The sequence below is a fragment of the Corvus moneduloides genome, chromosome 3 (assembly GCF_009650955.1).
Source record: "Corvus moneduloides isolate bCorMon1 chromosome 3, bCorMon1.pri, whole genome shotgun sequence".
Taxonomy (NCBI): domain Eukaryota; kingdom Metazoa; phylum Chordata; class Aves; order Passeriformes; family Corvidae; genus Corvus; species Corvus moneduloides.
The window spans coordinates 93,520,884-93,547,331 of record NC_045478.1 but is presented as its reverse complement, the minus strand read 5'-3'; the positions used below and the strand labels follow the sequence as shown (position 1 = coordinate 93,547,331).

General features: G+C 44.1%; 1 long non-coding RNA gene across 2 annotated transcripts in view; it reads right to left on the bottom strand.

Annotated features, from left to right (window-relative positions):
* Positions 1-133: 133 nt before the first annotated feature.
* The window catches only part of LOC116441164, a 48,530-nt gene continuing 22,215 nt past the window's right edge, over positions 134-26,448 (bottom strand). For both annotated transcript variants that reach the window (XR_004238925.1, XR_004238924.1), the window contains exons 2-3: positions 25,486-25,642; positions 134-588 (exon numbers count right to left, since the gene is read on the bottom strand). This is a non-coding gene — a long non-coding RNA (uncharacterized LOC116441164). The remainder of the gene's footprint in view (positions 589-25,485; positions 25,643-26,448) is intronic.

Genomic DNA, 26,448 nt, shown 5'->3' with positions numbered 1-26,448 from the left:
CCCTCATGTAAAACTGGGGGGCTGGAGAAAGGCACAATATCTAATCATCGGCTCTAGACTAGGATTAAGAGTAAAAAGCCAGTGGGACTTGCAGTCTTTTTTTTTTTATTATTTTAAAGAGGTAAACAACTGCTTCAATTTTATGAGGATTTCTGATGGAATATTGTCCAGAAACCTACAGTATTTTCTGTGTTCTTTTGAGGCAAACCTGGCTCCAGGTCTTCATTTCACCAGTGTATCATTCTGGAAGATGAGAATGCTGTCTGGGCAGAGGCAGTAAGAGATTCCATTTCTAAACCATGTTCTTGAAGTACAAGAATAGATAGCCCTCACACTAACTGAGCAAGATCTTGCTTTTTCTGTGTTTCATTTTCTAAAATACCTTAATAGGAGGGAAAGCATAAACCCCGTATTTGCTCCAAGATAACAGAAATCCCACAGTCATCATCTGTTGTACAGTTCTGTTTTCTAGGGACTGGAAATAATATCATAACACTTACAAGAGGCAGCATAAAGTCCAGGAAATTGCAGAATGTATTCCAATATCTTCAGGTTCTGCAAAGGCTTCTTTTTCTTTCCTTTGACGAGCTGTAAGAAAAAGAGAAAGTCATCAAGAGTCACCAGCTCTCCCACCTGTGGGGCAGAAGCCTTCATCCATGAGAAGCACCACCCAGTTATTATCATCACAACTTGACAAAATGCGTCCAAGCACTGTTTAAACTTCCCCTCGTGAAGATCTAGGGAGACAGTGGTCAAGGAAGTACTTGGTAATTCTCCATTTTGACAGGAAGAAATGGCTAGAGGAAAAATATGCTTTTCTGGATCGGAAGACTCTTAGTTTTGGTGGCTTTCTACATGGACGATTTTAATCCTAACGTATTTTTTTCTTTATTAACAAACAAAAATGGCAGAATAATAGGTAACTCCTATTAAAAAATTCCCAGGGGAGGCAAACACTGCTTATAATGGAGTTATTGCTGCAACCTTAATTAGGGCATGGTGCCGAATACCTCTGTGATGAAAAACAAATCGATGTAATGATGCTTTCCCATTACCTTTTTTGGAGTAATTAAATGTCACAACATATTTTGCATACTTCCTACTGGGAACCAGGGCATATGGGACTGATTTACAGCAGAAGTCAAAAGGATTTTCCTTAAAATCAGTGCAGGTAGACAGCTAGCTGCTGGAACTGAAAGTTAAAATATATTTTAATCTTCTAATGACAGCAAAGGGTGAAGCACCTGTTGACTGTAAAATTTCAAATACAGTGTAGAATCTGACTAGATTAACAAAGTATATTTACTTCACTTTTTCACCTAAACAGTCATTGTTTCACCCAAGCTGAAACTGCTCTGGAAATTCAAATCCTGTCATTTAGTTTTGTGCTCTAAGATCCTGCATGTTTAAAGAGATTTATGTCCACACACACTGACAGCTGAAGAATCCACCTCTGTTGAATTCAGTAGGCTTTTCACTGGCTTTCTTTCAGCAGGTCACATCCTGAGCATCTTACTCACTTTTTCCTCTATCTGCACTCAGGCATGCTTTCAGAGGGGTTTATCCAACACAAGGGCCAATTAAATACTGAGCAAACAGTTCAGAATTTGGCTGCTTTTATAAATAGTGATTCAAAGGTTTGATTTAGCTACAGATGAGCCTGAGCCACAAAAAAAATTGCATCTGGATCCTAACTGTGTCAACTCCCATGGCAGAGATTTTTTTTCCCAGCCAAAGCTTGGCCTGAAAGTTCATGCAGAAAGACAAACTGTGAATCAGAAGCCTGCACCAGTGCCCCGGGTGAAGTGCGTACCAAGATAGCCTGCAGCCACATGCCAGCTCGCCATTGACCTTTTATCTGCATAAATAGTTGTGACCTTTGGGCTGCTCAAATTAGTGCGAACTGCTCGAGCAGGCAAGTATCACAGCCCTCTGTTGCTTAGGCTGCATCTCTTTGCCTCTTCCCTCTCGTGCCATCTCCTTCGCTGGGCAATGAAGGCAGGTGGGGGCATGGGACAGCTTTCTTACCTCTGGGGACATCCTGTGCCTCGGAGGAAATCCACAACTGGCTGGGTAAGACTGTACTAAAGCCTCATCACATCAACTCAGTGACACAGAGAAGACCAAGTTAAGGAGCTGACAATCCTCCTTTGGACTGATACTTTTCTATAGGGCACAAGAAACCTTCTTCTTGCTGTGCCTCTCGTTATCTTTCATTACATTTAAAATAAGTCCTAAGAGTTTTAAATTCAAAAGAGATAAGTTGTTAACAAAATAGTTATTCTTTTGCTCAGCCTCAAAGTGAGTTGTTTTTCTTAAAAACAAAAGGTAGATCACTAAACCACTCTGATCTACCTCTTATTCACTGGACTGTATGCTGTAAAGGGTTTAATGCCCATTATTTTCTCAGTGGACCAGAGCTAGCATGCTCTCTCATGTAAATAAACATTTAGTCCTATTTCAAAATGCATCACTTGTGTCCCTGAAACCACAGCAGTTTTAGTTATTTTTGGAAATAGGTATTTGCACAGTTTTACAAGCACATTTTTTCCAATTGTTTAGAAAAGGTCCTTCAGTTGCTTAATGACAATATTGACTAGGCCTGAGGGGAAGAAAAAATGAGTGGGGTATTTTTAAGGACATAAAGCAGGAAAAGAATACAAACATTTTCAAGGTTCTCCAAGACACTGACTGCACAGACACATTTCAAAGGGAGGTTACTATCCCTGAAATTCTCTCCAAAGCTCTTTTTTTTCTGATTTCCTTTACCCAGAGCTTTTTTCTTTTTGTCTGTTTCAGTCATGGGCTACCAGATCCCAAGTGTATTTTTCCACATGGTGTACATTGTCTACATGATGCTGTAAAAATTCAGTTGACTCTTATTATACATTCTGGAGACATTTTTAATTGCACCAAGGAAAACTGTTGGGCAGGTAGTGAGACACCTAATAAGTAGTCGCTAATCCCCATATTTTTAAAACTAAATTTGAGGGAGCCATCCCGCAGGTAAGAGTGGGAGCTGCATGCTGAGGCACGTGCCTGCTGCCTTTGGCAGATGTGTTGGAAGGGAACTAATTGTTCTGCTGCATCACGTCCTTCAGCTCTGCAGCGAAGTCTAACCCACAGCTGTCCGGGTGAGCTGAATTTCACCCCACATTTCAGGAATATCTGCTTGCTGGAAGGGCTGCTGCATCACCCATATGGTACTTGGTCAGCCACCCAAAAATTAAGCGTCCTGCCTCACTCCCAGAAGGATGGTACGGACAAGTGCCACAAGTTCTGAGAATGAATCGCGAGGGTGCAAGACCTGCAGACGCATCCTTGTGCTGTGCAGTTGGAGGGGGTGCAGTTGGAGGGTAAGGGTTTCTCACTCCTATTTCCATGAGCAGTTCCCTAGAAACAAGACCTGGTGACTCTCAAGGTTCATTGCCAAATTACAGCATCTCCCTCTTTAGTTACACCTGAGAAAGGGCATTTATGTTTCACCAGAGAAGCAAACGAAGGCAGGGCTGGGAGGGCTGGTCTGCATCCCTCTCCTCCAGAGCCATGGAGCCCCTTATGCACAAGCTGTGCTACAGCTGCAGAAAGGAAAAAATGTGGGCTACCCTTGCTGAAACATTGGCAGCACATCGCTGTTTACAACTGGAATTTTTGCTGCAGGCTTTTACCAATGACAACTTAGGACAGGAATAGGAAACTTCACATGATGATGAGGTCAACTTTTTTTCGCTTGTCCAGTGCCCCTAGATGAACACAAAGCTGCTGAAGTTAGGATTTATGATTGCTTGCAAAAAATTGAGCTTGAGCCATGAATTTTAGCTGGCTCTTTTGTGTTATCTTTTATAGCACTTCCAGCAGCATATTTATTTAAAACTTTTAAAAGCAATTTGGGTTGCTTTCCTTTGGTCCTCATTTCTGCTCCCCCACTCAATTATCTGTGCCTGTCCAGGAGCAATTTTAAGTTGACCCATTCTCAAGTAAATGAGAGGGCACTGCGTGTGTTTGCAAAGCATGTTTAACTTGTGTCTTTCATCTGTGAGTAATATTAAATCTATTGAACTACATAAATAAGTAATTCACCTACAAACCTGACAAACCGACAGTAATTTCTTCCTCTCAGAGTTTACAGCTCACAGGTATCTTTTTTAATGGTTTCATTTCCTTTTGTGTACCTGGAGATAAAACCAGTGAGCTAGACAATCGTGCAGAAGAGGGAAGGCTGCTTGGCTGTTCTTCTCTGCCCCCATCTCACTACAATCAACATACATAAACATGCATAAAAACATAGAGTGAGAATAAAATAACCACTTTGAGTGTCACTTCCGCTGTCGTGGTTTCTGCATGAGAAGTAGACTCCAGCTCGGCCTCCTGGTTTGGATAACAGCCCTGTAAAATAATTTCTAGCAAGAGACTAGAGGTCTGGTTTTGTTCTCATGCAAATGAAATTAGTGGAATTATATAAGCATAAAATCAGGGACAAATGAGAGGAAACTCTTATTTGCTCTTTTGTATTTTTATGGAGTTGGGCTCCTTACACACAAGCAATGCTCTTGTAAGAGTTGGAAGGTGGGTTGACAGGCACCTGGGCTTGGGATGACCACAGCACTTCAGCCTTGCAAGCCATGTGAGGCATGCACACATCTGGCTGTCGGAGGGGGGCTTGAAACAAAATAAACTCCCCAAACCAGGAAGCCCCTTGGAGCTAAATAAGAGGAAACACTAAATGCAGGGGGTCTAGATGAAATCCCATCCCCTCTCCACCTTGTCCAGGTGCCTATATCAAAGCTGTAGGAAAGGATGTCCTTCTGGCCAGGAATCCTTTCCTAAAAATAATTGTGTAGGACCTCTCTTTGGAAGCAATGATGGGAGGTTTTTCCTTAGAATCCACCCCAGCACCACTTCAGGCTGTGTGCTGTGCTGGTACTGGGCTAAGGCTCTTTATCCGTGGGAATTCTCCTCCCTCCACCATTAGCTGCATATGTAAAACCCTGCATAAGCCATTGTAGTCTCTGGGTTCTGGGGGTGGAGAGTGGAATGGAAGAAATCTTGTAGCAGAATATATTTAGCTTCCATCTCTTCCAGGATGCTCCTTCACACCTCCCAGTTAAGTGCATCCAGCCCTGTACTGAGCCATGAAATGCAGAAGAACCAGCAGAGCTTTCTGCCTCATTGAAGGGGCTCAGATTTATGCTTCAATAAAGCAGCCTCAGTACCTAAAACATAAAAGGGACCCCCCAAGTTATTTGAAAAAAGACATTTTAAACAACCTAGGTTGGTTCCTAATGCTATTCAGCCATACTGAAAATAAAATTTCATGCCTGTTCAGAACTCAAAAATGGGATCAAGATTATTGGCTGAAAGGGCAGAAATCACATTAACTGAGCTGTCTTTTGCCTGCGATGTTTGGTCTTTGGTGTTTTTCATTTACCAATGCTGCAGAACTTATTACTTGTCCTTAAGGAGTGCTACTGTAGGCAGGGAGTAACCAGCTCATGGTTATCTGCTGTGATCAAAACCCTGAGAGTTTGAAATGGACATTATTCATTGCCGCCACTCTGACTGAGGCCATTTCATATGGAAACAATTAAGAGGCAAAAAGCATATCATAACAAAGGAATGAGAAGGAAGATCAGGAAATACAAGCAGATTGGATCATTCTCTAAAAACGAATACAGTATTTACTGTTGGTGAATATAATAAATCTAAGACTTGAATTACCACAGGACAGCACACAGGACTCTGAATTGCAGATTTTCTTATGCAGCCTAAGAGGAAATAGTTAAGATTAATGGTGAATGTAAAATTTAGCTCTAGAACAGAACAAAATATAACTTATTTCATATGTGTGCAGAATGCAGTCTGAAAATAATGTGTTTAAAAAGTGGTCACAATGGGAAATTACAAAGCAATGAAAAGCAAAGAGGAAATAAAATATGGTCCATGAGCATTTCCTTAAAAGCAAGGGGAAAACCTAATGGACATTGAAGAGCATCCATAGTGATTTGCACATCTTCTTGAGACCAATGTAAATGCAGACGGACACAGAAAAGGGCTAAAGAACAAAATCTCTTTCTAAGAGGTGTTTACTCTTACAGGCAGTAAAAACCCAGGGGGAGGGTTTTTCCCCCACTGCTATCAGAGAACAAGTGAGGCAGTTACTGGAAAGCATATACCATAATAAAGAATTCTGAAACACCATTTAATATTTCTGTCTGGCTGAGTAATTAAATGAACAGATTTTCAGCTAAGCGATATGAGATAGACAAGACACTGTCAGTCATGCACAGCTGGGGGCCAGGATGTCCATGTCCCTCAATTCCTAAAATAGTCATTGGTACTTAGAGAAAAGTTTGGAAATCACTTTCAGTAGCTACCAACACTAGGTCTCCTAGTGCCGTACTGCCATGCCCTGGTGCTGTATGCACACTCACACACCAGTTTTCAGTATGTCACAACCTTGGGTGAATTTAACATAAACTTGTACTGTTAGGTGATAGCAAACTGCCATCCAACTGCTCCTTCTTGACCACTGCCTAGGAGACTAATTTCTATTGCTGGTGAAATCAATCTGAGTTTTATGACTGGCCTCACTGGAGCCAGGATTTGGCTTAGTGTCTGGATGTAAGCAGCTAATGGTTTTTCTGACAACAGCTCAGAGATGGTGTAAGTCAAAGCAGAAATATTTAATGCCTTGAGACTGGCAGAACATCCATTCATGCTCTTGGCTTACCTGGCAAAAGAGATACCAGGTATTGATGCCTTCATTCCTGTTCAAACACCCTGCTTTCCTCCTTAAATAACAGTAATGCTTAAGTGGGAGTCACCTCGCTTCTTCAGAAAGCTGAGAACCGTGCAAACACCCACTAAAACTGGCCAACATACACTGAGCAAAGGATTGGTTGAGAAAGCACCTGAACCTCTGAATGGGACACCACAGAGCCAGCCTAGTGCCTCCACTGTCATCGCCCATCATCCTGCCCTCCCTCCGCTCCCCTCACACCTCCATGACTCGTCACAGCCTGTGACAATCCGTGTCCCACTTGTCTGAAGGTACCAGAGCTTCAGAAAGCTGTGCTGCCAGGCTGGGTGGCATTGGCCCGCAGCGCTCTCCCTCCAGCTGCTTCTCCCTTGCTGGAGCATCCCTTGGAGGCAGTGAGCACACCTTCTTCACTTCCTGCTGCTCATCCCCAAGCCACCAGCTTTGATCACTCAGGCAACCACTAAGGCTGCCACCTGCAAACCCAAGTGATTTCCAGTCCTTTCCCAACTTTGGCTACTGCTTTTGCCTAAGCAGTAGTGAAGTGGAGCATGGTAGGAGGCAGGCAGTTGGGAGAAGGGGTAGTCCCATGCAGGATGTGAGCTTCATGCATCTACTGGCTGGACACAGAAAGCAGAGGCTGCAGAACAAGTAATCCTGGGCACCGTTGGCGTTTTAGAAAGAGCTACATACATGACACAGTTTCTCCAGAAGTTCCCTTTAAATAGTAACATTTCTGCCCATTTGTATTCACAGGTCTTACAGTTCTATTTTTAATTGGAATGTAGGTGTTCATGAACAGTGGGTGTGAGACTGACAGCCCTAGACCAGAGCTCTCCATTTGCAGAATAACTGCTGCATTGACTACTATGCTGCAAACTCCTGTAATGGAAATACCAAGGACTGAGAGGGTCTTCCCATCCCTGTGCTTATTTTGCTTTTGTCCTTGCAGCTGAAGCTGCCCCAAAGGGTACCAGCAACTGATGGGCTGTGGATGTTTGTGTGTCCACATGCATGTTCAAACACTTGCTAGAACAGGCACAAGATTATCAATCCTTCCAGACAGTAATTGCTTTTGAGCCTTAGCAATTCATTTGGATTTTGTACTCCATTGCCATAGAAGTAGCTTTTCACGTGACTTCTTGAGTTCTCCAAGACATCCTTAAGCAATATGTTTAGGTCTCTTTTTTTTTTTAATTTGCTAACTTTTTGTTCTTAAATATAAACAGCTCAGGCTCAGGTACTTGTACCCAGCTTTGGAAATACCAAAGGCTCTTACCAGTTTTCAGAGAACCCTGAAGTACACTGCTGCGCATAGCTCAGGTAGCTTATGCCTCTAACCATCATTTAATAGATGATTCTAAAATTGAGAATAATCATGTTGCGCTTCTGATCCTTTTTCCCACTCCAGCCCACTCAGAAAAACCTTCTGAAAGAAAACTCCATGGCACAATCCCTTTACCTGTCCCCTGAGCCATCTATTCTGCACACAACAAGGTCAGGAGTAGAGCCAATACCGATACCTTCCCTTTCTTGAGGCATGCCAGGTGTATTACTGAATTAAGGGAGTTCCTATATTTTCCTCCAAGATTATAGGCATGCAATTTCCAGCTATTTCTCTAAACCCTCCAGTCCTCATATGTTAATGTGCTTTGGCTTTTGTTTCAAGTTATTAGGAAGGAATCTTCTTTATCCTAAATTCTTTTTCTTTGCTTCCTTTGAATAATTAAGGGTCAAGTTATAATTTTCTCTTTCCGTCTCTAGGCTTGTGTAGAGAAGAGCGAAATTCTTTTCATTTTTGTCATTTCCTGCCCCCTCCCCCAGCCCTCTGGAATGGTGTTGTTAATGTGCTATGCTTGTATGCTCAGCCCTCTGCTGTCTTAAGCATTGCTTTTTCCTTACAAAACTAGAAGTGGATCAAAGCATCATGCCAATTCTGAATGCGAGAGAAAGCATAGGCAGAAGCTGCCTGACACAGAGTTCCTCTGAATGTAGCATCTCTCTGCCAGATCAGAGGTCATGGTCAGGCAACAAAAACTAGAAGAGACCAGTACCTTGGCCCTGCCTTTCCATGCTCCACCTGGGAAATCTGATTTCTGAGCTTTGTTTGCTTTCACAGAATTAGAAATATCTGTTATACAGACAGAAATTCTGTTATAAAATGAATATAAATGCTGTTATGCAAAAAGATCAGGCCCAAGGCTCTTAACTAACTGGGAGCCCAAAGACTAGATTTGGGATGATCCAAGGCCTGCCCCTGCAGAGAAAGTATGTATGTATGCAAAACAGCAACACAGCCTCTTGCTGCGAGGTCATCTAAGGCTTCTTGTTTGCTCTCCTGATTTTATGGTGGGATCTTTTGTGATGAGGTTCAGCCCTGCCTTCCTACTGTTCATTTTTTTAAAGTACTTTTGCAGTAGTCAGTTCTCTGAAGTGCCATTCTCTTTCCTTTGAATTGACTGAGAATCTGGGTTAAAGTGACTGACTGATGTGACAACAAAGAAGGGAATGTCATCAGGTCCAAAGGATTTGATATGCTGTTGGTTATAAAATGTACTCGGACAGCCCAAGTTCTGTGCCAGATTAATATTTGATGTCATGGGACTTGACTGGCTGTAACTGAAAGAGCTGGGGCCGTTGTTGGGAAAATGGCCATCTCCCTTTCAGGGGAAAGTTGGGACTCATAGGAGCTGACAGCCTGACAGTCCAATCTTCCATTCACCCATAAGCACCAGTCAGAGTGAGCAGTGACAATGCAAGTTTCCCCATATTTAATTCACTGATGGGTCAAATTCTCTTTGTAACCCCTAAGTATTGTGCATACTTTCTATTATCAGCCAGAACTTTCCTTCTTCCCACAGTTTAGAGCGTATCAGTGCATGGTTCCTCTTGACAGTAGCCACTCCCTCTCTCTCCCTTCTCCCTCCTCCCTCCCAGCCATCCCCACCTCTCCTAGTGCCTGTGGCAGCAGCCGTAGCCTGCTTTCTCTGGGTGAGACACCACCACCTGCACCCTCCTGCCTCGGGCTCCTCTGCCATTCAGTAGTGGCCGGCACTGTTTAGTCACGGTCACAGCGACAGCGACCCATACAGCAGCTGAAGGGAAGCTGGAAGGGTGCATGCCCCCTTGGTGTAAGGGCCCCAAACCAGGCTCTGTGGAGAGGATCCCAAGCCAGTATCCACTCTCAGCACCAGCCTTTCAACACCAGGAAGATTCTGGCTTGATGCCTTGCAGCACTGTGCTGGGCAGCACAGAGTGCAGGGAGAGTCACACAGGAGGACAGAATTTTCTCTGAGTAATAGTCGTGCATTTGCTACCATTATTGATTGAGAGTCATAAAAACAGCACCTAGGATGCAGGTGTGTAACTCTGGCCCTATCTGTGTATGTGTGAGGCCCCCCTACATGGTCCATGCAGCTGCACAGTAGTCCAATATGCTCAGAAATCCTAAACTCTCTCACATAAGGAGAAAACAACTTGGGGCTGCATCATCAACACTTTCCAAAAATGGCCCTGTTTTGTCTGTCTGCTGATCCTTAACTTACCCAAAATCTCTCAGCTAATGAGGACCACATGCCAGTCACACTTCATTTAAAAGAGGGGGGGGGAAGGAAGTTGGTGTTGTGGCATGTAGATATTAAAAAAAATAAATCAAATAAAACTTGGCATTGTAAATGGAAATCAATGGACTGCAAAATTGTATTTGTTCTAGCTGGATAGAGTACTTGCCGAGTTCCAAGCTGTTTGTCCCTTTCTGAGGAGGGAAGGGGTCTGCTCCATTTGTACTGTAAATGCAAGGCTGTTGTGAAGAGGGACTTGAACCTTTCCACCTTCAAAACGGTTTATGCATACAAGAAAAAATTAATCTCACAACATCCCATGAGACACAAATCCTAGCCCTTATTTAGAGAGGGAATGAAGGGAGAGTGGGTATTTTGTCTGAAGCCATGAAGCAAATCTCTGTTAGAAGTGAAATGCTTGGCTTCTGGTCTTATACTGAGAAATTCTGACTATGTCCCTCTTAAAATTCTTTCAGTATCTACAAACTGCAGGCAACATAGTATCTGAACGATAATAATTCATGATAAAGCACTGTAGTGGCTAGCAGGTACACCACTGACCTGCGACTCCATGTGACCTTGGCTAGCTGTCACTTTCAGCTCAGGATACCTGAAGGTGTCACAGTGGACAGTGTTGCATCTCATCTGCACTATGCTCAACTGCTGCTTTTCTGAAAATCTGATTCTTGATCTTTAATAAATCCTAAGAAAGCTATATTTGACCTAAAACTCCACTCAACTAAAATATTTATATATTACCTCATGGAACACACAAAAGTATTCCTGTTATGAACAGCCCATTATCACCAACATATCTATGACATCTGCATTTGTCTTCTTCCCTATTCTATTAATAATGATGGTTATTTATATTAGACACAAAAACAAATAGCATTTCTCACACTTTCTCACAAAACCTACGTTGTTCTAAGGAATTTTATCAGACTGACTTGCATTGGTCAAAAGCCCTCCGAAACTGTTTTCTATGTAAAGTCCTGAGAATTGAAGATTTCGTTTCATTTCCAAAGATTGTGATGTTTTAAATTCATCACCTTGAGGATGAGAAGCCAATCAAATGAACCTTGCAAGGCTGAAGGAGGTTGTTTTCAGACTTGAGAGGGTACTGGGTAGGAAGACTCGCAACCAAACTAAGACCTGACAACAGGGTAAAGTGAAAGCTAAAAAGAGGAGACAGTTGTTAATGATCACATCCTTTTCTGCTCTGTCGTAGCAGGTCATGCTTGAGATTAGAACAAGGCAGTAAAAGATTATTAGGACAAAGAACCTGGAATTTGCGACTTTTGGCACCATGGCCAGCGCTCTGCAGGAGAAGCCTGTTCATGCCACCCCCAGGACTGTCCTACCAAAGGGTTGTGTCTTCTAAAACCGTTCTCAAAAAATTTTAACTGTATGGAGTATGCTATGCAAAGCAGTTATCAAAAAATAGATACCAGCTCTGTCCTTGATATTAAATAGGATCATTTGGATTACTGCAATCAAATATTAAAAAAAAAAGCATTCATTATGAATGTGAATTTACATCCCTTCAATTGTAGAAAGGATCAGAAGAATATCTCATTTAAAATTAGCATTCTTTAAGTAAGACTTAAAAATTGAATTGATTGGAGAATAATAGCCTATCCAACTCTTTGCTGCCTTCAACTCTCTTTAAAATCAGAACTTTCTCTTAAGAAATATATAAACCGTTATTATTTTCAGCCCATATCAGTTATGCAGCCCCAATCAGTTTGGGGTGAGAGTTATTTTGGGTTGGTTCCATTGGGATGAGAATGCTGATGGAGTTGGTAATTCCTTATATCAGTGCTCTTGATTAACACCGAATGCACAAAGCTCTTTGTCCTTGAACTTTTAAAACCAAGGCCAAACAAGAAGGAAGAAGATTGTTTGCAATTCTATGTGTCTTTTTCTTGAAAGCACTGGGCCCAAAATCCCTCTCTCAGATTTTGTTTGGGGTCACACTGCTGAGGCCTCCTCCAGCTACACCTGAGCCTGTTTGGCTCTCTTGTCTTTCTGCCTCTCTTCCACCTTTCAAGGAAATTGTTGCCTTCAAGCTGATCTCTACCTGAATGGGTAGATTAGTCCCAAACCTCCCTGCTGCTGGGTTCACATTCCTGAAGAGCCTTACAGGGAGCCTTCGAAGCCCCAATTGTTTCAGTGATCTATTAAGACAAAGAATGGTTAATACCCTAAACTGGATCATCACTGTTGTAGGTGCTGTCCCACCACCACTGCCACTTCCCAAGACTGTAACCAGAGAGCTCAGGCTCCAGGATCAGCCAGCCCAGCACCAGGGCTTCCCCACATTTTATACACCGCTCTGGCATTGCCAGAGCAAGATGTATTAGGCCATGGGAACTACTTGGGGCTTGGCTTTACTGCTTCTTCTATGATCATGACTTTGAACTAATATTCTTTGTGACGGCTTTTTGTCCATCTACAACTTCCTGGTATTCACAGCTAGATATTGCACTGGAAATGCTGTTTATTAGGAACCTACCTAAGGCTCCTGGGTGCCCAGATGCCATCTTCCATGAACTTGGGCACTCCTCAACACTGCCATCCTTGCACTGTGCTGTCAGGCTGGGGACAAAGCTTTTAACTGCCCTAGGGACAAAAAAAGGAATTTCTTTTCTTCTTCAGAGGCTACATAGAGAGAAATGTGTGTTATTATGGTAAAGGAAAAGGCTATTTGCAATGAATGGACAAGCTCTGTCTGTCAGCATAAAATGTTCATAGAGTGGATGCTGAAGCCAAGGCAGATTATTTCTAGGGGATCATAGTCCTTCTTTATTCAGTGGGGTTTTTACCCAGTTTCTTGTCTGTTAGCAAACTAGTTTCCCTAATATTTCACAGGAAATGTGCTGAATGGCAGATCACAGGCCAGTCACTCAACTGATGTTGGCTGACATCTGTACAATAAACCAAACCAAGTGATCTTTGGCCCTAGTGGAAGCAAAAGTCAACCATATGTACACAATATATATGCACACAGAAAGCAGCAAAAAAAACGCACAACCAAACTCAGGCCAAACCACTCCAAAGATTATAAGTAACTAAGCAGAACAAAGGTCTATCCCTAAATGCTAAAGATCAACATAAGGGCTTTTTTATGGCTGATAACATACCATGCCCCACTGTTAAGGAATTTTTATAGCTGAACAAAACCTGACAATCAGTTTTTATGTAGCACATCTCATAAAAAAAATGGGAAAGTACTCTACTGAGAAGGTCAATATTGTTATCTCTGTTCCTCGGAAAGCTGAGCAGCAGAGTGGAGGTAAAGGTGCCTAAGGAGCCTTACTTAGAAGGCTGTAGGAGTGCAAAAGACTTCTCCATCCAACAGCAGAAGTACGGAAGGGCCAACTGTACTTTACTTACGTGGTTACACCCACTACCCCGTTTGCAGTAGGAATCTTTCCCAAACACTGCAAACACTGATACAGCTCCACCGACTGCGCCAGGAGCGCCTGTGGCAGCCAGGGCCACCCCTACACCAGGGGACAGGCAGACGAAGGAGTTCCTGCGCTGTCAGCCGGAGTACGAAATTACAGCACTTCAGCTGCTTTGCGGGAGCGGCCTGCGCGGGCCCGGCCGCCACGGCCACGGCGAGGCCGCTGACCCTTCAGCGAAGCCCTGCCACCCACCCCGGCACAGCAGGACGGAGCAGGGGAAAGAGCAGGCGAGGAAGAAAGCCCAGAGGGGGGATTTACTGGATCCATCCCACGCTTCTGGAACCCGCGTGCACCTGGAGCGGGGGCCCTGCAGCAGCAGTGCCCAGGGCAGGTGCGGAGCAGCATTTGCGGCTGCACGGGGTCACTCCATGCTCTGCAGGGCAGCCCTAGGGACAGTCTCCTGACCCCACCGTCGTGCTCCTGGCTGTGCTGGGAGCCAAGAGAATGACATGGCCACATTTACTGTTGGATTTAACATGAAACATGCCACCGGCTTGCCCCCCCTGGTTTCCTACACGTTGCCAGGGAGTGGAAAGAAAACCTCTTGCCACAGAGTTCAGAGTTCTTCACCAGAGAGAGAGGACTGGATCACTCTCCCTTTCCTTCTCCATATGCAGGGAAAAAAAACTCTCTCAGGATAACTTATTAACCCGAATTACCTTCCGTTCTTATCTCGTCGTGCTTGTAAGTCACACTGACAAGCTTTTGGCAAGACTTGCAGAGCCCTGCAAAGGTCCTCCACATGAATTTTCAGACTCAATGGAGACCTGCCAGTACCCATTCCTTTACTTGACCAAGCAGCCTCAGCAAAGGAAGCTGTGGTGCAAGGCTCACCTCTTCTGTAAGGCTGCTCCATTTGCCTCTGGTTTACCCTGAATGAAACATGATCTACAGTTTCCACATTTAAATCCCAGCAACATCCTCTGCAGCCTGTTGGTCAGTCTGCCTTTCAGCTCAGCGTGGGAAAAAGCTAGGAGCAGTCAGTCTCCCAGTAAGGATGCATATAGCAGACTATGCATCTATATGTTGTCATGGAGATGCCATGGAATTCATCTGAGGATTTTGCTGGTTGGGTTCCTTCTGCATCACACATTTGTACAGAAATTAGGTTTTGACAAAAATACAGTATCCGAAGTTTTCCAAAGCATAAGTGGAACATAGATCTGTGTCAGAGCAGATCAGGTCACCTTACTCATGATGACTTGCATAGGCCTTAATTTTTTATTTTCCACTTAAATTGCTCCCGATTTCATATCCACACTGTTAGCATGGAGTTCAGAAAATTAAACTAGTCAAAAATAATTGAGGGGAAAAAGAAGCAGGCCATATGTTTTAAAAGCAACCATTTCAAAATGCAAGATGACAGATTATAGTACTCTTCTGCAAATACAGTGGGACTCAAATAACCAGTCAGGGAATTGTCCTTAATAGTTAACCTGAGACACCTGAAACCTCCACCCTTTTCCACCTTTACCTGATGTTTTTAAAGGTAAGCAATTTTACTGCTTGTGTCCATCTTACTTTTTTTCCTATTAAAAATCTCAAAAATTTAATAAACATTATTTTCAGTTAAACAGGGATGTTAATTTTTAATCTTTTAAAAGGAGAAAGAATGAATCCATTTCCAAATTGCACCTTGTCCCTAAAAGACAAATCACATGGCCTATAGAAATCATACTCAAAACAGTGCAGTAAATGCCTGCAATCAAACAGGCTAAAGACCTAACAGCTAATTGTGTGATCAGAAACAAACCTGAAGAGCCACCATCAGCTCACAACCTCCAGACCATCTTCAATTTGAGCACTTTTTTAAAAGTATCACCTCAATCTTTCTAGATAACATCCTTATGGCCTTTCCTATCTAACCACACAGTTAAACCTCTCACCTATTCAAGCTCTCATGTAACTGTGCTAGATTAATTTTTTAACTGTACTTGGAAATGACAGTCTGCTGCTGGCCTCCTTCTAAAGTTATTCAGATTTGAGATTACTGTAGAGAACCTGCTGCATCTTCATACCACTGCTGGTGCAGATCCACTGACTGAGAAAAGCTCCCTTGTGTCTGTTGACATGAATAATCCCCAACATTTTTAATATAGGCTGCCTTTGCCAGTTGGCTGACACTTGTGCTATGCCATGAATAAAAGCTATTTGATGACAGTTGAGAAATGGACGTGAGACACTTGCTGCTGTATTTCCTCTGCTCTGTGGGAGCCAGTCCCTATTATTTGTCTTGTGCAGGAATGTAAAGACGTTAAAGGCAACTTGAATGCAGCCACTGATGATGTGCTAGTGCAAAACAATGTAGAAGTGAGACCTCAAACCTCTTCTAATAGTCTGCTTCTTATGTCCCTCATATGTCTTTGCTGCCTATAGGAAGCTTCAGTCACTCTAAGTTTAAATAACACTCATTTTAATGCATTTACCTAGTTGGAGCATTCAAAGTGTGCCTTCACATCAACACAGAAAAGATCCCTTTATTAGCCAGCTACAGAAAGTTTAAAGTTTTCTGTGTGTCATATAAGCAATGGGATTAATAATGCATGGTTACTTACCAGTGACTGCTGTTCTTCAAAAGACCTGCGTGTGTTTGTATCCGTGGGGTGTGCACTATAGGAGAACTACAAATACCTGGTGTGAAAAACATGCACTCCAGGAAAACCATGTGGGACAGCAGCTCAGATGACTCTGCATGAGGGCATGTGGTGTGTTAATGCTGGCAAGGAAGAAAAAGATAGGGATTTAAGGTAGAGTTGACAGAACAAGAGGAAAAGTGTTTGGCTAACAGAAAATGGGAGATGGAGTGAGGTGTCTGAGGAGTATGAAGAAAAAAAAGCAAGACTGAACCATCCAAGAACAAGATAAAATGAGCAGAAAGAGAGATGACTGTGAGAATACAGACAGGAGGAGGAGTGGGAGGAATGAGATTAAAGGCAAAGTAACTTACAGAGGACCTTGAAGGGGAAGATAGGGAGATTTATATGGAGGCTGAGAGAGACATGAAATCAGTGGGATCTGGGAGATGGGCTGGTATGTCACAGCTGGGGGATTTTTAGCAGGAGACTTCTGAGCAAGCAGGGGAAGAAAGTCAGAGGAGAGGATGGGAAGGACAGACTGCTGCAGCACAGGCATCTACTGCATGGATAAGAGTCTTTTGAAGATGGACAGTAAGGGAAAGGTAGATTTAAAGAAGATCGAATACATCCCCATACTTGGGAGATACTTAGGAGCGTACGGATAACCCATTAAAGCCCCTTTATTACCAGAAAACCCCAACAGACATCACAGAATTTAAAGGCCTGCCAGAAAGAGGCAGCTCATGCCATACTCAGCAGGCAAATGTCCTTAAAAATATGGTCAGTGGCCTGCAGAAAAATCAACAAGGGCTGCTATCCTCAGAGCATTCACTTGATTCCGTTCCAAGCCGATCCTTGCCCTAAGTTTTGCCCTCGCTGATAAGTAACATTAGCAGATTTACAGGTTAGTCAAAGTTTTCTCTCCACATAAGTCCTTGCCAGAGTTTTCCCTGCAAACCTGACCCAGCTGGGAGAAATGCTGCCCTCTCCCCTGCTTTCAGATCAGAGCTGAAGCTGACAAAATGCACCTGCCATAAGGGCTCACCAGTAACAACCCTGCACCTTCAATATAAAGTTTCAAGCACCTGATATTAGTGTGGCACTGGTGAGCTCTGCTGTCTCTGCCTGCAGGCCCGGAGCTCTGCAGAGCATTGAGCTCTTACAGGCACCCAAGGAGAGACGAGGTGGCGATGCTTCTGAGCTGTCTCTGGGAAAGGAAGCCCTGTGCTCTCCAGCAAAATGGCCAAGACAAGAAACTGCACAAAACCTGCTGAAGCTGCATGAGAAAAATCAGAAGCTGGAGAGAATTACTTTCCCTCAAGAAGAGGGAAGAAATGGTGTGCATACATAGACAGTGTCCTGGGGGTTATAAAGCGAGACATGGTGACACAATGATGGAATAATTTCCAGATGATCTGTCGAGCAGAAGATGCTTTGGAAAGCTCTTTTAGCTAGATCAGCTTTTGGGATGTGTGACTAACAGCAATAGGCCATAATAATTATTTTTTAAATGTCACTTCAAGCACAGCTTTCTCCTGATTATCACTAGAGCACATTTCTAGCACAATATATCTTGGTTGTATCTGAAGCTAGCTCTAGGCAAGGATGTTAAAAACAGTATAGCATTTTGCTCTTGCAAGGGAGAAATCTCACAATTAGGCCATCTGCTACTTTGCACACCAGTGACAGCTCGTCCTCCTATTTGCTGATGGAACCGGGGCTGGCAATTAAATAGCAGCCCTTCCTCCCTACCCTCCTCCCAACCTCAACAGTGCCACAGCTCCTCTCGCGCATTCCCCCCCACGGATTTCCTTCTTCACCTGAGCTGCTGTGCTCCTCTGCCAGGTGCCTCCCTGCAGATGGTCTCTGCCCCTCTCGTTTTGCCCTGGCTTTGGCTCCTGTGAGCCACAGCTCTAGGTGGGGTGGGCTGATGCTGATGTTGCTGAGGATGAAGCTGCAGCTCCTCAATGGCAGGATATGTATTATCACATCATGTCAAGTCAGAAGGGAGCTGCCTCTGCACCTGCTGTGACTGCTTTCATGTAGCTTGAGCCTCCTCAAGACAAATCTTCTCTTTCAAAGTAGACTGAGCAAATGACTGAGGCCACACCAATTTCAGCCTTCCTGCAGGCAAGAGGAGAGGGTCTCATCGTACTCTGTCTCTACAAATAACTGCACCCCAGCGTAGAGGTACCCACCCTGCCCTGCAATGCAGCGGTCAGCTGTGGTGGTGTGGAGCTCAGCACTGCTGGGCACCTTTGCACTTCCATCAAACCCAGCTTTTCACAGAGCCTGAGCAGCCCAAATCCACATCCTTGCAGTTCATCACAGTCCCCTGGGCAAAGAGTCCCCTAACTTCTTCTCCCGTGTGCTCCATGCACAGCACTGGCACCGTGGCATGGAGACTGCAGCTGCTGTGTTCTCCCCTTCCCTTGCCAGCCTGTGCCCTCGCCCTTGCTGCACTCATCAGGAATCCTCCCGTCCTCCACCCCTCTGCAGAAGACAGCTCTCTTCAGTGGGCTGCTGGCAGATAATCTGCCTGACTCATAACGGCTTGCTTTCTTTGAAGCAAGATGGATATCTCTGAAGTTGGTGATTTCTGTGTCTCCCAAATCCATAATCCTGTGATTGCTGCAGTACCAGCACCAGAGTTCCCACAGCGCAGCAGCTGGACGGAGTGGCACGCAGATCAACACGGTGCACATGCTTTGTAAGGCACAGAGACCTAGAGCAACGCTGTGCTTCTGATCAGATCCCACGCTTTGCCTTCTTTCAGCACATCAAGCACGGTGATGTGTTTTCAGCAGGACCCAAACACCCAGACACAAAAAGGCAGACCCAGGGCTTAGCTTCACACTTACTTTTCCTCTGACAGTTTTGTATAAAGCTAAATATTCATGTGATTAGCATGTATTTCTTTAAGGGAGCTTGTTCTCTTAGTGCTAATCTGGGCTGAATGGCCAAGCACACGGAGTTTTGCTCGTGGTGCTGGATGAATTCACCTGTGGGGCAGCCGATCAGTGTAAGGGTCCCTGCACTATTCCAGTGATGAAACCGGGCTTCCTCAGCTCAGTTCGGTGAGCTACATTTCCTTTTGCTGAGCTTTCCGGCTTGGGCAGACATTTGAAACGGGAGGTGGTCTGGGTCGATGGAGATGTTTGTCATGGGGAAGAGGACGCGTTCCTGCTGCCAGGCAACCGGCGCTGCAGCGCCCGTGCCAATGGCTGCGAACACCTCTGCAGAGGCAGGTCTACAGAAGGAGCGGCCAACCCGGGGCTGCTGGGGGGGCCCCATCGCCCCACGGAGCCGGGGGTGCCACAGCTGCTCCCCCAGGGACCCCCACGGAGGCAAAGTGGGGAGATGGTGCTGTGCCCCCTGCCCTGCCCGCCTGCGGGTCCCTGTCCGGGGCCCAGGCAGGGCGCTCGGGGAGCCCAGTGCCCGCTGCACCAAAGGAGGCCTTCTGCCCTGCTTCCAGCTCTGCCTTCAGTCGGTGCTGCTCCGGAGCCAGGGGAGAGGCTGCTGTTTGCAAGGTGGTGCTGTGGGGCCTGAGGGGGTGTCTGCAGAGCCCCTCGCCCTCTCTCAGCACTCATCTTCAGGTGCTTGGGGGGTTCCATTCACCCGTTCTGCAGCCAGCTCTCTACTCCCGCCCGTTCACCCCTCTCCATCCTGTGGCACAGCCTCACTGCAGGGCTGGCACAACCCGGGTGGCTCCATCACTTGCCAAATATTCACTGTAAAACTGTGCCCCGAAGAAGCAAGCCCCTTCTCACTGTCCTCTCTGCTGCATCTTCAGCCACCCTGGCAGGAGTAGAAGGAGGGGAGAGAAGAGGGACCCCAGACTGGTACCAGCATGGGGAGGTGGTGCTGCTGCTGTTCTGGATGATGAGCCACAGAGGGAAGTCCTATACTCTACTCTTAGCCTGGGTCATGAATTTCTTTCCCCAGAGCCTGCTGCAATCTGCCACACACAGCTTGTCAGCTGAGGATACAATAGATTTTACTCGTGACAGATATGCATACACACACATATATATGCATGAAAAGCTCATTCAGTAGGATTAGGCAAAATTACCATAGCGTGTGCAAAACAGCAGTGCCATCCACTGAAAGCATGCCCTTTGCTTGCTCACTTTGATAAATGATTTTGATTTCTTCCAGTCTCTCACTCCAAGAATATTACTGTGGAGACAACATGGAGATCTATGTACTAATTGTTTCAAGAAGTTTTCATGTAGTGATAGTTGGGCATCTATGATCTTACATTCCCTGGGGAAGTTTTTATTCAGATTTTCATACAGGTTTTAGTTTTCGTTTAGGGGCAGATGCGTGGAATGCTGAGGAACACATCTTGTTCCATCACGCTTGGTCCTTTATGGACAGGCTTTGGCTACAAGTCCAGTGGGAAAGACAAAATTTATCCAGAGCCATGCAGATGACACATACTCTGGCCACTCGGCACTGCTTAAACCCTGGAAACAGCAATGTGAGGCGAGAGAAGGCGAAGAGAAAGGCAAGATCAGATAATTTATTGTGGGTCTCCATATTGTAGTTACAGATAGATCTCAATGGATGAAAAGTTATCTGCAGAGGTTTGAAGCCAGGGGATAGGAATCGTGTCCCTCCTGGATCCCAGGAGCAATTTACTTGCAGTGTGGGGACTAGACCCTGGGTACAGGGAGCAACAGTGCAACAGCACTAGTGAAGGGCCGCTCAGAAACTGCGTTTGTTCCTGAAACTTCTTTCCATTTTTCCCTGTATTCCTCACGTGTGCTTGTAGCGAGGCAGGTGCCATGGCTCCCCAGTGCAGATGGCAGGAGATGTGGGAGCACTGCCTCCTCCAGTGCTCGTGGGTGCAGGCGACCAAGCCTCTGCTGGCCCGAGCAGCCCTGGCTGGGAAGCAGACTCTGATACAGTCGTGCGCAATGCTGCCTGATGATTCACTCCAACTCGCTTTTCATTCCCTTGGGAACACAGAAGGGAGGCAGGGAGCAGATCAGCACCCCGCAGACACAGTCTCCCCATACATCAGCTCACCCTTCCAGCGAGCCCATGTCCTCACTTAAGGGGAGTATGGAAAACCTGTCAGAATAAACTCCAGTAAGGATTTTTGTTAGGAAGTACGAAGCAAGGATTCAGCCTACCGCCTCCAACTCTCATCAGTCCTAATAAGAGGTGAGGGGGTGAGCTTGAGGGCTGTCCTGCAAACTGGGCAAGGTGGTTTTGCAGAGTGCTACCAGTAGGCCACTGGGCTGGCCTGGAAATAGTTTCTTTAGCAGAGTAAAAATACCTGACTTTGACAGCCAGCATGCTGGCTTGTGTATGCATAATTTGCTGTGATCATGCTATAAATCAAGATGAGATTGCTAAAATTATGTATGACCTCATTTGATAGATTATCTAATAAGAAATTTGCTAATGCAGTTTATCACTTAAAAAGCCATACGACTGCTAAGGATGAGTACTTTACTGCAGCACATTTAAACCTAATTGTCAGAGGAGAAAAGCAAGCGGATTTCAGAGGTGAGTTAGAAGAGCATCCTTATGAGGATGATGTCTTCACTAAATCAGTGGTGCAATGCAGCAAGCAGGGTGGAAAGGAGTCTCCTCTGGATAAAGGTACAGAAAACTGCTAGACAAGGCTGTGCTGTGTGAGAATACTGCATGGACTCACTGATCAGTAGCACCTTTATAAATGTAAATAGTTGTATCCTAACGGGCATGCTTGCTTTTATTGTTTGATCTAGCATTATCTTCTAATTTTTCTGACATTTCAGTTCTGTTTCACTGTCTTGCAAGCAGATCTAAAATCCCTGATATGTGGAAAGAAACTACCAGCCTAGACCTCTAGCTCTAACTTGCTATTCTGGTTATGATGCCTGACAGAATAAAAAGAGTAATTGTTTTGCTGCTATATGTTACCATCAAATATTTTTGTTCTTCCAGTCCTGTGACTCATTTAAAAAGACTGAACATCACTTTGACGTACACAAACAGAACTAGAAAGCAGCTCAAGCCAATGAAATAAAGCTCGTTTTGCAGGTTTGTTAATCACTTATTCTGTTTCAATCCCAAATTTGTGATTAATATGATTAAAATATAAATGCTGTTTTCTTTACTGATGTTTTTCTAAAGCTCATTCTGGGGTCTAAATGCCTGTATATATGATACTGTTCAAAGCCTCTGAGATAAACATTAAACCTCCTCACAACTCCGTGTGTGTGTGTATGTGTGTGTGTGGAGGGGGAGGTGTTAAGAAGTGATGATTTCGAACTCCATTTTGGGATTGGGAAAAATGATGTGGAAACATGAAAGAGCTTACAAAGGGCCACACAGAAAATCATTATCAGAGCCAAGGCTACAGCTCTGACTTCACTGATCCCCATCTCATCTCCTGACTGCCCAGAGCAAAACTTGCAAATGTCCTCCTTTTTACACCTCCGCACCCTGAGCACATCCTGCCTCATTTGTACCCTGCCCAAAAGGGGGAGTTTGTTCTTCTCCAGGGAAAATGATGCGTTATGGCAGAAATGGGGAAATCAGATGTTGCTGTACAGAAAATGTGACCCTTGGCACAGGAAGGCAGGAGGTAATTTTACTGAGCACTGCTGAGTCAAAACTGTAGGTGACACCTCCACTTTGACTTAGGTGTGTGACTAATGATTTGGGGTTGTAGAGGAGCTACTGGTGTCACGAGAAAAGCAAAGATACTTGTAAAACATTGTGAATTCCAGGGCCTGGGATCAAGGAGCTGAAGAAAGATGTTTTGGTAGAGGCATAAATTAGAGTCATGCAGGGGGACTGCCCATGACATTTGCATAGGAGGCCCACCTAAATATTGGGATGCCAATATTGATAATGTAGTGCCAGCTGAGTAGCTGGAACTGTTCCTCAGGTAGCTGGGACTGTTCCTGAGAGACCTGGAGCCTGCATTTCCGCGTGAACACACAAAACAAAGCTGTGTGTGTACATCTGACTGGAGTGATTTATTTACAAAAGAGAAAAACAAAGTAATGGCAATATCATCTGCCTCATTAAATGGCCCAGCTCTAAAGGGGTGAAGCCACTTGAGGGGTAACTACATAGTTCACCACCATGCCACATCACCATTTATGGCTTTCCCCACTGACATTTATTGATACAAACTGAGTTAGTGGATTTTACATTGAAAAGACATCTCCACAAGAAGCTGGACTCAGGGCATTTGCTCACTCACCCTAGACTGTCAAATAACTCCCTGATTATAAATTTTGGTCACAGTTGATCTGCCTTAGGACAAAGTTTCATCATAAAGCTTTCATTAGTCATTCCTTGAGTCATCCTGTTTCATGAGCTCTTACCCCTACCAAGATAAAATCTATCAGTAGCAATTCTCAGAGACCTACCAGTCAGTGACTCTGTGATGCAACCTGTAGCAACCAGGCAGAATTTACTCCTCCATATTTTATCTCCTGCCAGCCATCAGCAAGTGAAGTAAAAACAGCTGCTCTGAACCCACATTATTGCAGTGAGATTCCAAGGGAGAGGTGCTGAACCTCATTTAAAACCAAGGGAGAACCAAGAGAAGAAATAAAAGTTCTAAGCCTATACCCTTGAAGCAGAATGGTTTTTTCCTCAGTATACATCTATTCAAAATAAATGCTTCTCATGCCTGCTGGGCAGTAAACCTTGCCATGTAGCTGCATATACTGTGCTTGGCCATATGGTTAACAATGCACCATGAAGAGAGACATACCATAAAAATAGTACTGGTAGAAATATTCTTAAAACACCACTTATGGGCCAAGAATATCCTCTAGAAGAAACAGACAGTGAAAGTACATGTTGAGGTTGCTATCTGGTACAACAGGCAAATGCTCCTGCTGTGCAAATCAAAAGGTGGATTTTTTTTCTTTGAAAACATTAGGTAAATATTCCTAGAAAGACAGAACTTCAATGCATGGCTGGGACTACAGCACGCATCCACTGATCAGTGGTTAAAGACTGCCCAGAAAAGCCCAGGGGATGTGGGAAGAGAGCAACGCTGCAGCTGTGGTCATACCTGAGGACTAGGATACATTCCTTCAAGGAGTGGGAATCCCACCCTACCACACATTCTCCTAGATCACATGGGAGATCTTTAGCTGAGTCACCAGAGAAGAGCAATATAGAAATTTCCAAAGCTGGAAGGAGCAAAGTTTTACAGACATCCTATTATGTACAACTTACATAATCTGAGTACTTAGCTGCTTAGATAATATAGTGATAGAACTTCGTAGAATTAAAAAAGAAAAAGCTTCTCACAGATGATAATAATATAGCAAGAATGGAATTGAAGTGCTCAAAAAATCAGTAAAATAAGTCCCATTTTCCTTCTGGTTTTATTGGACATTTCCAAGAGGGTCTTAATGCGACAGAGATGATGCCTCAACTCCTATAGCCATGACATCACTTACACTGAACTGTGACTTCTCAAAGCATTGGACACAGAAGCTTCTGGTGACTTAGACATAAAAGGCAAAGATCAGGGTTCAAACAGTAGCCTTAAGAGGACTGTTTTTTTCCTGTTGAACTGCAAAATTTGCACTAACTTAAGTGTGGATTCTTACTCTCATCTGTATGCAACACCTAATGTTATGCAAAAGATGAGCAACTCTTATCTCCATGTACATAAACAGAAAAGTCTTGCACAAGTGGCTGCAGCAAAGGACTGCAACTAATGTGGAAGAGTAACAATGCAAGCATGTTATACCCAGAAATATTTCTTCTCTGATCACAAATTTTGGGGTTTATCTATGTTACATAAAACACCCAGGACTTAGATCCTCCACTGGTTTAAGTCATAGCTCTATCAAAGCATGTGGAATTATGTTGATTTGTATAAGATGATCACACATTTGTAAAACATATTTTGGCCTAAATGGCTGATAGACTAGAGTAAGGGAGTAGAAGGAAATAAGCCCTTTTAGAAAATAATACTCACATACTTCAGTAATGTGAGCAAGAAAGAAGTATGTCTTACCTGGTGAGAAATGTACCCTTTTTTCATACGTACAAGCCATGTTATCTCTAATGAAATAACAGCACCTTGTGTTGCAGAAACAGGATAGACACACATATGAACAATACAAGAAGGTGCTTACTTCAGAAGTGTTTCCTCTGCACTGCTTCAGGTACCTTCCTCTGCTTGCTTTTCCAAAGTAGCACCTCTTTGGCGGTTCAGCTTCTGTGCAGGTTATTCAAGGACTCTTTTTCAAGTACCAGTACACTTGCAGGGATAAGGTTTATCTGAAAGGCAGACTATGCAAATGAACATACAATGAACTAATGCAGTTCCACATTTTTTCCACTCCAAAGATTGTTCCTCCATCACCTGACACTGGTGCAAAATACATCAACAGGCTAGAAGCTGGTATGTAAACTTCACATGCCGAACATAGGGAATGCTAAGGACATCCATAGCTGAAGAGTTTCCAGGATGGGAGAAGCCTATATTCATGTGAGGGTGGAAAACTTGGTTTACCAACAGTTGGGCCATTTGCTTTGGAATAATTTGATCACTGTTGGCATTAGACCAATTAATACTTTACATGGTGCAACTGTCCTTGGGGAAGCGTAGGCTTCCAGCTTCCATGACTAAACACAGGACTGAAAAGGGCAAGGAATGATAACAAAGGAATTCAAGTTATATCTACTACCAGAAAGCAAACCTGATTTCCAACCAAACACCTGCCATTAAAAAATGGTTTCCCACAAACTCCTCATTTCCTTTGTGGAGTCTTATATCTAAGGTTAGCCAGGGATTAGAGGTAAGATGCCAAACCATTTTGCTTATTGACAATAAAAGTCTGCCAGTTCTTTGCAGCAATAGTAAAAAAAAAAAGAAAGGTAGCTACCTGTGGTGCTTCTCTTCCATCATTTTGAAGCTGTTCTTCAGGATATTGTATTACTTTTTGTCTTTTTTTATGTCCAAGTGCTATTGCTTGGCAGGCAAAACTCTTGGACTGTGTTATGTACCAAACCTTCCAGCATCTAGGTTTTCACAGTGTTATTAATACTCAAGAACACTGGAACAGATCTAAAATAAATATCCCACTGTACTCTTC